Raw genomic sequence first — 13,924 nt, 5'->3', positions numbered from 1 at the left:
GCTAAAAAAAAGGAAAAACAAGGCAAAACAAAAACAAAAAACCCAAAAGACAGAAAAAGAAAAAAAAAAGTGGGTTGCCTCAGAAAATCTCCATCAGTTCAGCAGTGTTCTTGGGTAACCTTGGAAGGTTCGGGGATTTTCCGAGAAATCAACACTTCTGCTTTGGCTTGAATAAAAACGGACCTGGAACTCTTCCTTTGCCAGGATGCTGGTGCCGGGAAATGTTTCTCAGTTGAGGGATAGATAGTATATGGAGAGCACACATGGAAAGCCTGGGAGGACAGAAGACAGATGTAGAGACTGGAAGGGAAGTTTTCACAGTGTGGAAATGACTTTCTCATTAAAGCTCAACATTCAAAAAAATCTATGTTTGTAAGGCTCATATACTTATTTTCTATGTAGGACAAAGTTTCGGTAGCAGGCTGTCTTTTAACAGGGTTCAACATAGCTTAACGTGCAATCTTTTTTTTTTTTTAAAGATTTATTTATTTATTGTATACACAGTGTTCAGCCTCCATGTGTGCCTGCAGGCCAGAAGAGGGCACCAGATCTCATTACAGATGGTTGTGAGCCACCACGTGGTTGCTGGGAATTGAACTCAGGACCTCTGGAAGAGCAGTCAGTGCTCTTAACCTCTGAGCCATCTCTCCAGCCCTTAACGTGCAATCTTAAGCTGTCAGGTAAGCGTAGCTTTGGCAGACCACATATACTGAGACAGCCTGGCGTCTGTAGGAGCTATGGACCAAGCACCAGACTGCGGGATACACTCCGTCTGGCTCATGTCGTGTTGATTCCTCAATGGTTCTGGGACGTGAGTCTGTTGACATTATCTCTTGGGGTTTGAAGCACACAAATAATGACTGTGATCTTAGCACCACTATTGGATGCTCCCCCAAACATGCTGTACCTGGGTTTGCCACAGAAAACATTTGGAAATACAGTGAAATAATTACGAGATGTCCCTGGAGAAGGGACCTGGGTGTACATACTCATGCATACTCATGCACAGCTTTGGTTAAGAACTGTATCCCAAGTTGAGTAGGTAATGAGACCTTAGTTTACCTAGTGGTAAGTGAAAAAAATGGCTAAAATGACCCTATGATCTCAACCACTTGGGTTAATTGTGAGTTAAAGTTGGCCTGAGCCACATAGTTAATTCCTGGCCAGGCTGGGCTACAAAGTCAGACTGTCTCAAACAACAAAAACTTACCAACCAACAAACCAACTAACCAGCCAACAACGAACAAACCAGCTTAACTTCCAAAACCAGCCACACTGGTATTTTCCAGGCTTGCTTGACTCCCAGAGTAATCAGAGGCACTAGTCATAGTGTGCAGGTTCTCTGGCTCTGCTTTAAAACTCTTCCATCAGAATAATGTAAGGAAAAGAGAAAGAGGGCTGGGGGTGTAGCCCAGTTAGTAGGGTGTTTGCCTAGCAAGCATGGAGCTCTAGTCCCGTTCACCAGCAACACAAAGACTGGGTGTGCTGACACACTTCGGTAATCCTAGCCTTTGGGAGGTGGAGTCAGGGGGATTAGAAGCTCAAGATCACAATTTTTAAGGCAAAATATCTTGGTTTTCTGTAAAATGGTGCATCTCTGTAATTTAGAGTCCTTTTATCTCTGATTTCTGAGAAAGCAGTCTCTGCCTATGTTTAACGTCCTGATTAAATGTGGGGTTTGTCGCCTGCTCACATCTTCCTGTGTTACTGGAAGGCAGTTGTTCCTCTTCACCTGGGAGAGGCAGGGACAAAGCAAGAGAGGAGCATGGCTTAGCTTGATGGCTGCCTTGGTTTCCCCATTCATTTGACACCCATGGATTCGTCTGGTCTTGACACAGATCAGTAAGGTGGGTAGGTCAGGGCATGATGCCTAGGTGAAGATGGTGCCACAGCTGCCCAGTGCCAGCTCAAGCTCCTCTCTGTCCCAGGGTCAGCACTGGTGTCCTTGAATGGGCTGTAAGTAGCACAAGGGAGCCTGCCAGTCTTAGTAACTCTCGTCAGCCAGCACCAGTAATTACCTACTGAGTGAATAAATGAATGCATGAGTCTGGTCCTCGTTCCCTGACCGCTCTCTGGAAGTTAAAAGTGGAGAGTCACTTTTATAGGCATAGTCATTTTTAGGACTCACGTGACTCCATACCATCCATCTTTTGGGATGCCACTGATAGATCATGAGAACGGGATTTTTCCAGTGTGAGAGAATTTTCGGAGAAATATCGACTAACAGCTGCCATCTACCTGTGAGAGAGTCCCATCTGTATGTGGCAGGTGAGAAGAGGAAGACATTCACCTCTCCAGAAGCCAGACACATCAGTTCCCTCCTGCGAGGCTTCTGTGGGGAGGTGGCGGGTCACAAAAATACTGCTTTTGTTGGCAGGAAAAAAAAAGAGTCAGAACTTTGTATCACAAGTAGCATGATATCCCCAGAAAAGTCATTCATCTTGAATTATGCCTCTCAGCAGGACTAATTTTGAGGTATGTTCTGTAACCTCCCTTTTTCAGAAAGTACGCTTTCCATGAGATGTGTCGAGGGCCTTGTGAGGTGACAGAGGGGGAAAGAACTTAGAGAAGGGAACAAATCGGATACGGTGGGACACAAGCATGAACACAGAACTTAGAAGACTAAGGTAGGCGGAGTAAGACCCTGTCTCAAACAGCAATCGATCAACCCATCAATAAATAAGCGAATAAATACCGAACTAATTTAATTAGATGAAAAAGCAACAAATGAAGGGGTAGTTCTGCTGTAGCAGGAAATAGAAACTAAAACAGGCACATGGACTTCATAATTTGAATTTTTCACTTGGTTGCTATGGTTAATTTTAATGGCCACCATGATCTAGAGTCACCAGGGAGAGGGCTTCAATGAGGGACTGTCTATATTGTCTTTGCCGGTGGGCGTGTCTTTGGGGGCACTGTCTAAGTAACTGATGTGGGCAGACCCAGCCCACTGTGAATGGCACTGTTTCCCACACAGGAAGTCCTGGATGGCGTAATGTGGAGAAATAGGGTGAGCACAAGCCAGGGAGCGGTGTGTATCTCTCTGTTCTTGGCTGCCTGTGACGTGACTACCTGAAACTCCTTTGCTGCAGTGATTGATGGTAGCCTGGAAACACAAGCTGAAAGGAACCCCTTTCTCCCCTAAGCTGCTTATTGTCAGTGTATTTTATCGCAGCCACAGAAATGACACCATGAACAGTAAAAACATATTTGAAAATCTAGAGCTCAAATAAAACTTGCCTTTTAGTTCTGTTTAAGTGCTGGGCCTATATCCTCACATGGCCAATAACGGGCTGGAACAAGCAGATGCTGCAGTTTCCCACGCCGAGAAAGACTTTTGCAAAGAAGATAATGTTTTGTGTGTCTGTGGCAGGCACCATAGGTGCCTCCCATGCACATGAACTTGTGAGTGTGCTCATGCACGCAGGCGCACCACACACACACACACACACACACACTGTCTCAGGTTTTGCTTCTGGAGAGATCATGAAACAATCCCTTAACTCCATCCTAAAAGGAGAACATAAAAGCCTTGTAGCTGACTTGGCCTGTCTGTCATTTCTTGGTCCAGTGTCAGGAGACAAGCCGCTGTTCTCAGTGCCCCAGAGGCCCCAGGCATCCTCAGATGGTGTGTGGTTCGTCTTCAGGCTCTCTTCCTGGAGATGGTCCATCCTCATTCCTAGACCGCTTGTCAGTCTCTTGTGTCTCAGTGTGGGCTGTGAGGAAGAGACCCACGCCACGTGTGAATAACAGCTTCTGCGATGAGTCCATTCTTCCTCCTCCCATCGCCTTCCACTCTCTCCACTCTTTCTGAGACAGGATTTCACTGTGTATCTATCCCAGGCTGGCCCTGACCTCACTATGTAGTCCTAGCTGTCCTTGAAGTTTGCTCCTCCTGCCTCTGCTTCCTACGCCCTGGAATTATAGTCCTGTATTTTCTCTTTTGGTCAAAGTGCCTGCCACTCCTTTTGAATCACCACTTCTTGCCCGGCCTCTTCTTGTGGGGCTCAGGGGTGGGAGCTAAACTCTACCTCTTACTGCTAAACCTGCCCCAAAGACCCTTGTCTGTGCCATTTGGGGTGCGGAAAGGGTGACATGTTTGAAATTTAGGTACATATCTTACCAGTTGAGCTGGGGTAAGCCCTGGACACCTTTTGAAGTCTACAATTCCTTCATTGTGGGTTTGTCATGAACACCCAGGTAGTAGGTAGTCAAAGGGTCCTATTAGTATAGTTCTGGGCTTATTAAAAGTGTTCAGCAAAAAAAGTAATTATTGATATTTAAATTAGTAACATTCTCATTGATTGAGGGAAAGTGGCAGGAGTGATTTCTAAACTCTGAGTGACTTTGGACTCTGTAACTGCAGACTGAGCCCAGTGGCCTTCTGCCAGCTCTCCCACTCATTCTCCACCTGTTTTGCACATCACTTCAAGCTGTGGCATCAGGACAGAAAAGGTCATTGACTTTATCAAGGACATCTTAGTCAGGGGTATGGCCACCTCCAAGATGGCCCTGGCCTGGATCCAGTGGACCAGGTGGCGGCCGAAGGTGCGTCCCGCCCGTACAGAGATCACACACAGGCAGTAAAAAGGCAAGGTGGGCCTCACGCTCTTACAAGAAACAGGTCGAGCTGTCCTTCTGGGGTGGCAACTAGCCAGTGGCCTGCCTAACTTCCTCACCAAACCCTTAGCCTGGGCTACTTAGTTCCAGACCAGTCTGGGTTACACAATAAAACCCTGTCTCAAGAAGTTGAACAAAAGGAAGATAAGAAGGAAGAACAGACCTATCCCAGGGTAAGTACAAACAGATGTCCGCCTCTGCAGTTCTGAAGGTGAGGGAAATTCTGCACCGGGGCCTCTACAGGGCAGCAGGTCTACCTCCCTTTGTCTAGTCTATCTGCTGTATCTGCCAGACCTTGCCTATCAGTGATTTGAGGAAATTCATCTTGAGTATGGGTTCAGAGGCCTGGCAGACTGGGCAAGATCACCAAATCAAGATCTCTGCACAGGGCACCGCTGTCTACTAGAGGCCTACGTTGGTGTGCTGGACCTGACCAAAGCCCTTCTCCCTGACCCCTTCTACATAGTCTGACTGCAGACAGTGTGAAGTCCTGATGTGAGAAGCTGACATCAAGTACACCAGAGTGTGGGTTGTTTGAAGATTTGGAAAGGTGGGAGACAGGCCTTGTGAAGAATGTATGGCTCATTGCCCCCATGGCTGGGAAGAGGTGTGCTGGTCTTATGCACGGAATTGAAGAAAGCCAGTAGGTCTGTTTCCTGCCTAGACAGTGGAACAAGAGAATCATGTAGGATAGCTAACTCTTTCTGACCCTGGGCTTCTAGGGTTCTTGTTCATCATTGTTCTGCCCAGATCACATCTGTAGGGAACTGGGAAAAGCTCCTGAAAAGGGTCTTAGAGTGATCAGATTTGATGGTGGGCACCCCAATTCCATGTACTGATTGGAGTGGAGGATCACAATGGCCCTGCCATTCTAAAGGTGGGGCAGCGCCACTGTCTACTGTGAGGACTCAATATATGCTTACACATTTATGTCTCCCATTTGTAACTAAACATAAGATGCTATTTCGTATAAATATTACATTTGTGTTCTATGTTCACTATGCTGATGTAAAACCATAAAGTAGGACGGTGCCAATACGGAAGGAACTAACATCTGGACAGAGGGAAACAACATCTGGACAGAGGGAAGCAGCATCTGGACAGAGGGAAGAAGCATCTGGACAGAGGGAGCAGCATCTGGACAGAGGGAGCAGCATCTGGACAGAGGGAGCAGCATCTGGACAGAGGGAAGCAGCATCTGGACAGAGGGAGCAGCATCTGGACAGAGGGAGCAGCAACTGGACAGGGGAAGCAGCATCTGGACAGAAGGAAGCAGCATCTGGACAGAGGGAGCAGCATCTGGACAGAGGGAGCAGCATCTGGACAGAGGGAAGCAGCATCTGGACAGAGGGAGCAGCATCTGGACAGAGGGAGCAGCATCTGGACAGAGGGAGCAGCAACTGGACAGAGGGAGCAGCATCTGGACAGAGGGAAGCAGCATCTGGACAGGAGGAAGCAACATCTGGGCAGGAGGAAGCAATCTGGGCAAAGGGAAGCATGCTTCTCTGGGGAAGGATTGTGTCCCTCTGTTCTGCCTCCGCATTCACATCGTGGGTGTACATAAATGTATGCACAATTCACAACCCAGTGAACATGCTTCCTGAAGCATAGCTAAGTGCTAGCTCTGTCAGGAACTTAAGCACGGCCAACTAGGAATTGAGGCTTCAAATAATATTTAATTTCACTTCTCTCTAAATATTATTGAATTCCATTCTCAGCAACTCTTCTTTCTGACTCACTCTTTTTTGAGGCAGCTCAAGTGGAAAAAAATACCTTAGATGCAAGTGTAAAACCCTCCTTCAACAACAAAAAACCTTTTAGTCTAACGCAAAGGGGCCGGGCGAGCTTTACTTTGGATGTTCGTTATTTAGCATAATCATTTTCTACTGTGTTCCTTTTAGTTTTAGTTTTGTTTTAGAGACTGTTTTTTTCTTTTCCCAGCATCCTCAGAAAGTGTTTTAACTCTCTGGAATATGCTTTTCCCCCACTCATCTATGATTATTAGCAATAAGAAAAAAAAATCCCTGTTGGCAAGAGATTCCACCTTTATTGGTCCCTGCAGTGAGCAGTTTTCTGTAAATATTGCATAGGCTTATTCAGGGGGAAGTGATGTTCTTGTCTTTGAATCCTTGGTAGCCTGCCATAATGACAGCCCATGCAGGGCCTCCTTGAAGCTGATACAAATTCCAGCCACTCAAACACCTCCCTTGTTCCAGCTTCCTTCCTTCATTTTTTTCCCCACTCAGAGGGATTTCTTCATGACCTTGGAATCAGACTCTGATGCTTAGCATCTGTTTGACCTTGAGTAAGACACTTCTTTCTGGCTTGCTTTCCTTATCTACAAAAGGAAGCTAACAACAGTGCCCACCTTACAAAGGCTGTGATGAGGGCTGGATGAACACGGCTCATGCACTAAGAGAGTCCTAATGAATGCTAAGCACTCGATGTTGGCTCCTTCTCCCCAGGTTCACAGAAGTAGGTAGCTGGAGCACAGGCTGCCAAGCAGTGATCAAAACATCAGTCCCTTATAGGGAGTGCGTCTGCAGAGTGTGCTAGCTTTATTAGCTTGCTTGCCCATGAAAGGTGCAGCCTAGAACTTACATCATGGAAAAGAGGCATCCTAAAACTTACGTCATGGTGGTTGTGGTTGTGGTGGTTTGAAAGAAAATGGCCCTCACTGGGAGTGGCACTATTAGGAAGTGTGGCCTTGTTAGAGGAAGTGTGTCACTCTAGGGGTCAGCTTTGAGGTCTCTACTCTCAAGCTTCATTGTGATATTCAGTTGACTTCCTGTTGCCTGTAAGATGCAGGACTCTCAGCTCCAGCACCATGTCTGTCTGCATTCTGCCATGCTCCCCTTCATGATCATAAATTGTAAGTTACCCTCAAGTAAATGTTTTCTTCATAAGAGTTGCTGTGGTCACGGTGTCTCTTCACAGCAGTGGAAACCCTAACTCAGACAGAAGTGGAGAGTTAGCTGAGTTGGTGATGTGGGAGGGTCTTCTGTTTTGTGTTGATTTCATTGGTTAATAAAGAAACTACCTTGGCCCTTTGATAGGACAGCAAATTAGGTAGGCGGAGTAAACAGAACAGAATGCTGGGAGGAAGTGAGGCAATACCATGCCTCTCCTCTCTAGGCAGACGCAATGAAGCCAGCTGCCAGGTCAGACATGCTAAATCTTTCCTGGTAAGACACCACCTCATGGTGCTACACAGATTATTAGAACTGGGTTAATCAAGATGTGAGAATTAGCCAGTAAGAGGCTAGATATAATGGGCCAGGCAGTGGTTAAAAGAATACAATTTGTGTGTTTTTATTTTGGGGTATAAGCTAGCCAGGCGGCCAGGAACTGGGCAGCAGGAATGCAGCCTGCTTGCTCTCACTACAAGTTGGTGAGCATGTGGGTAGTGAGAAATGCTGACCATGTCTTACTAAATCTCTTGCTTTCAATTTGGCTCTTTAACAAGGCTTAAATATACACAAAAGGCAAGAACAAAACAATAAATTCTCCTTTATTCATTAAGAACATATATACTGGCTGCTTTCTGTGCAACCAGCACTGGAGTGAACAGAGAAGGGCAAAGAGAGCAAAGCCGTCCGTAAAAAAAATGTGGTATTGGAAAAACTAGAGTGACCTAGGAACACCTGCCTTTGGGTTGATATCAGGTCAATGCCTGATGGACATGGGGACGGAAGGAAGCCTAGATCACAGGGCAAGAGCATCTAAGCAAAGTCACTGAGGCAGGCCATCTGCTTGAGGTGACAACAGTTCTTGCCTTCCACCATCGTCTCCTCAGTGTTCTCCCCAGCCTTGGGGTGGGCATCTGCAAGACACAGTGTAAGGGGCATGTGGGCTCTAGCAAACCCAGGGCTGGAGCAGCCCAGAAAACTTGCAGTCATGACTGTGTTCATTAGGTTTTGGTCAACGCGACACAAACTGGAATCATCTCAGTTGAGACAATGCTTCCTTCACATCGGCCTGAGGCAAGGCTGTGGGGAGCGGGGGGCATTTTCCTGATTATTGATTACTGTTGGAAGACCCAAACCACCCAGGCAGATGACATGTAAGGAAGTCGACATGAGGAGCAAGTCATCAAGCACATGCTTCCATGGCTTCCGTTTCAGTTCCTGCCTGGATGTCTCTTCATGATGGGCTGTACACTGTTAGATGAAATAAATCCTGGTTCTCCCCAAACTGTGTTTGGCCTTGGTGTTTATCACAAAAATACGAAACAAACTGAGACACTGCTAAACTTCCCCACAGGATCCATTGCTCAAGATGGTCACCTTTGGGGAAAGCCACCTTCCCACTGATCTTTTTTTTTTCTTCCAGTTCAGGACTTTTAGTGTGTGTGTGTGTGTGTGTGTGTGTGTGGTTTTTTTTTTAAAAAAGAAAACTTTAAAACTTGTCTTATAAACTGCCAGTACAGCAACCAGCTAATTAAATTACCACATGCCGCTGTTTGCAAGGCTAAAGCCTAGGGAGAGATGCTCTCATCCTCTCGAAGAACAATCTGGGCAAAATATTATCAGGTCTGATCTTTGTAAACAGTTAGAGGCAAGACTGTTTAGGCTGCATCAAAGCACGGCTCCAGTCCCCTCTGGACCTCTCCGTTTCAAATGAAACTGTTCAAGCTGCAGAAACATGGGAAACTAGCTTGTCTTTGTGGCTGCCCAGCTATGACTCTCACGTTGTCCTCACGTTGCCATTCCATGTCATGCCTGCTGCCAGGGCTCTGTAGGCAGGGGAACAGCCCAATGCAATCCACATAAAGATGTCATTGAACATCAGTATATGCCATGAACCCCAAGGACAGTCCAGTGAGTCAGGGAAAACCCTTCTACGTGTTTCTTCAACTCACTTGTTTCATTTCCTACCTCTGTGTTGCAGATTCTTTGCCACTGCCCTACCTCTGCTGCAGACTGTCCTATGTCCTTTGCTACGGTCCTGTCTTGTATGTCAGCAGGCACTAGAGTAGTTGGAAATGAGCCAAGATACTGGTAATGTTCCTTAGACTATGTGCTCTATCTTGAGTCTGCTCACCCTGAGCATCCTTCAGTCTAGCCAGCATCCACCCCAGCTCTTCAGTGCCATTTACACCTCCACCCTTTCATCATCCAGCCACCCATCTACCCCCCATCTACCCCCATCTACCCCCATCTACCCACCCATCTACCCACCCATCTACCCCCCATCTACCCACCCATCAACCCACCCATCTACTCACCCATCTACCCACCCATCTACCCCCCATCTACCCCCACCTACCCCCCATATACCCCCCATATACCCCCCATTTACCCCCACCCACCCATATACCCCCATCTACCCCCCATCTACCCCACATCTACCCCCTATCTACCCCCATCTACCCACCCATCTACCCACCCATCTACCTCCATCTACCCCACATCTACCCACCCATCTACCCACCCATCTATCCACCCATCTACCCACCCATCTACCCCCCATCTACCCCCCATCTACCCATCTACCCGCCCATCTACCCGCCCATCTACCCACCATCTACCCACTCATCTACCCATCTATCCACCCATCTACCCATCTATTCACCCATCTACCCACTCATCTACCCACCATCTACCCACCCATCTGTCCGCCCATCTATCCGCCCATCTACCCGCCCATCTACTCACCCATCTACCTATCCATCTACCCACCCATCTACCCGCCCATCTACCCACCCATCTACCCCCCCATCTACCCACCCATCTACTCACCCATCTACCCACCCATCTACCTACCCATCTATCCACCCATCTATTCACCACAGTCTTTGCCCCTCTGTGTGTCTCACTATGTTGCTCAGGCTATATACAGTAAATTCCTGGACTCAAGCAACCTCTTGTCTGAGCCTTCAGATTAGTTGGGACTATAGGCATGCGCCACTGTGCCTGGAAAAACCTACAGTTTTCAAATACTTTTAGTTCGTGAACAATTGCCATGGTTTAGATGACTCTTCTCCAGGGGCCTGAGTTGAAGGCTTATTCACCACCTTGTGGTGCTTTGAGAGGTAGGTGGACCATTCTGAATGCAGGGCCCAGTAGAAGGAATGCAAACCACCGGGGAGGCTTTTGTAGAGGATATTGAGATCACAGAGAGCCAGTCAGTCATGCCCTCACACAGCCCCCCTTCTTCCTTCTCTCTCCTTCTCATGCCCTCCCAGGCTGTGTCACCTCAGACACCAAAATGATGAGGCAAAGTGACCACAGACCTCAGAAATTATGAGCCTAGATAAACCTTTCCTCTTGGTTTTCGTATGTTCTGCTCACTGACATAGTAATATTAATTAACTCACAAAAGTCTCAAGGGGCCACCAACAAAGCAAGTGGGGTGAGAAGTGGAGTTGCCCACAGTTGTCTGGCTTGGTATCTGCGATCTACCCTACCCAGAGGCCTTCGTGCTCAGGGTGAGTCATCTGAACATCTCCTAGGTACCAGACATCAGGGAACATTTGGATGGAGAATTACTAGTGTCTACCTCCTAATGTTCAGCAGTCAGTGCATAGCTATATTTTAAGGCACTTAATTTGCTTTGCCAGGTTATGTTTCAGCAGTAGTTCATGCTAATACAACTGTTATATTGCAAGAATACAAACACACAGCTCATAACTGTTCTCTTATCGTTAGAAACACACAAGAGAACATGACACGAAGTGGGTATTTTGTCTCTTGGAAACAAAAAAGAGCTTTGAAAGAACAAAAGATTACACATCAGTTCTTTGGGGAGGAAAATGCCTGCCAAATGGAGGGCATCCTACAGAAGGGAAGGAAGACAAGGCCAGCCAGTCTCACTCCAGCTTCCTGCTCACACAATAAAACCCACGCGTTTGTTATTTGGAAAGAGAATCCTATTTGCATGTTTACTTGAGAGGAAAAAGAAACTGTTGCTGATATATGATAATACAAGCCAAAAAGGGGGGTGGGGGAAGCACCTGTTTTATTCCCGACATCTGATTATTGATCATAATAACGCTTGAGGGGAGGTAGTTTGCTGCACAGCATTGGCTGAGACGTTCAGCTGTCCTTCCTTTAATAATCGAAAAATGCTCCAGCTCAAGTGTGCGTGGATACACACAGCGCCAGAGTGCACTTGTACAGGTCAAAGGGCAATCTTTGAGAGCTGCTTCTGGCCTTTGCTTTGTTGAGGCATGATTTCTCTGTTCTTGCCGGTCTACATAACCCAAGCTAGGTGCCCTAAGATCGTCCTCAATGATTCCCTGTCTGCACATCCCATCCTGCCACAGAAGTGTTGGAATTGCAATGAGAACCCTGCATAAAGTATGAGTTCACAAGCCTGTGTGTGTGTGTGTGTGTGTGTCCGTCCCTGGAGGCCAGAAGAGAGCACCAGACAGCTGAAATATAGGTGCTTATGAGCCTTCCTATGGGAATGTTGGGGGACTACGTGGGACACCAGGTCTGTCGTGTGACCTTGGAGAAGATAATTAACTTCTCATTGTCACAGTTTCCTCAAGGCTGATAGTGTTCATCTTTCATAACGTTCTTGGCTGTCCAGTGAATCTACCTGTTCACAAAACTGAACCAAACAAAGCACCCACCCACAATGTCTTACCAGGCATGGACTCAATACTGAGCAGGGCTAACAGTTGCTGCCCTTGGCAGCGGTTTACCTTCCCAAGCAGCTTCTCCTAGGAGAAAGTTTTTTTTAATGAATTCTTTATTAATTTCTAGATTCAACATTATTCATGTTTTCTTATTCTTGTCCCAAATATTGGCTTTCTTTCTCATGTTTTTTTTTTTCTCCAGCCACTATTTAAGAACAAGCCAGGTTTCTTTATAACCTGCTGTGGTATTGCTTGTCAGTGTTACCACTGACAAAGCCTCACTATGCAGATTAGTGGGCACTGAACCTCCACTCCACCCCGCTCTCCCTCAGCCTCCCAGGTCCTGGCATTACAGGCCTGCACCGCATTCTCCTCAGGAAGCCTCCACATCCCTAGCTGCCTGTGCCGGTTTTGTGCCTGCCTTTTAGAGAATCTTCTAGCTTGGCGCCTGCCACCTTCTGTTCAACTATTTTTCACCCAAGAAGACAGATATCTTTGCATCCTTTTATGGGTGTGTGGTTCTTGCTTTGCACTGGGATGCCCACCCCCAAGCTAGCGCTGAGGTATTGATTTCATCTCCTAGTCATTTAACATTCTCACAGACGCCTTGGAAGAGCAATTTACAAATGATCGCAAAAGCGCTTCGGTGAGTCTGAGAATGTGTTTGACTGACAATTCTGCACCTTCACCAGGGTTCACTTAATGCCTCATATTCTCTCCTGAGGAGGTTTTAAATCCACACTGAAAACCCCCTTTGCCTGGCAGCTGCAGCAGCTGCCTGTGCAGGCAACATGGCTCCTTTTCCAACCTTCCTCCGGGGTGGCCGGAAATGTTCTTTTCCTACTTGATCCTTGTTCCAGGGCAGCCCCTCTTCCTGGAGGAGGGATTGGCTGGGCAGCAACACTGGGTGTTTATTTGTTGGTCTTCAACACACTGGGCACTCTGCTCTCCTGACTCCACCTGCCAAGCCTAGCGATTCATGAGTCTTCCAGGGCAGAAGCCAGGCGGCACAGAGCGAAGCTGCCATCAGACTGTGTATTTCAAGGTTATTTATTAGCTCTTTGCTTACAAGCCTGGCCAGCTCTCCACCAGGCTGTTTGCCTATGCAGCCCGCCACCGAGGTGCAACTTGGAAACACAGAGCTGTCTGGGTAATTTTCCATTCTCGGGTGACAGTGTTAGCATGGAGAAGAGAGAGGCGGGCAGCCATTGCTTCAATGACTGGTTCTCATTTCAGAGGTTCTAGGGGCCCCAGGATGCACAACACCGAATGTTGCCAGATTCCTGGGGCTTTACCTGGGGTCTCCATCTGAAGAAGTAACCTTAATGGTTTCTCTGCAAATCCCCCTTCTCACTCCTCACCTGTTGGTATTGTAGAGCAATACCAACACTATCCAGTGTAGAGTATGTCACCATCCAGTGTATAGTATGTCACCATCCAGTGTATAGTATGTCACCATCCAGTGTAGAGTATGCCACCATCCAGTGTAGAGTATGCCACCATCCAGTGTAGAGTATGTCACCATCCAGTGTACAGTATGTCACCATCCAGTGTACAGTATGTCACCATCCAGTGTAGAGTATGCCACCATCCAGTGTAGAGTATGTCACCATCCAGTGTAGAGTATGTCACCATCCAGTGTAGAGTATGTCACCATCCAGTGTACAGTATGTCACCATCCAGTGTAGAGTATGTCACCATCCAGTGTACAGTATGTCA

General features: G+C 47.1%; 1 pseudogene; it reads right to left on the bottom strand.

Moving 5' to 3' along the window:
* Window positions 1-7,256, bottom strand: part of LOC130863372 (E3 SUMO-protein ligase NSE2-like) — a 51,780-nt pseudogene extending 44,524 nt beyond the window's left edge.
* Window positions 7,257-13,924: the final 6,668 nt, after the last annotated feature.

Source organism: Chionomys nivalis, chromosome 21 (genome assembly GCF_950005125.1).
Source record: "Chionomys nivalis chromosome 21, mChiNiv1.1, whole genome shotgun sequence".
Lineage (NCBI taxonomy): Eukaryota > Metazoa > Chordata > Mammalia > Rodentia > Cricetidae > Chionomys > Chionomys nivalis.
The sequence above is the reverse complement of the archived record's forward strand: the minus strand, read 5'-3'. Positions and strand labels throughout refer to the sequence as shown.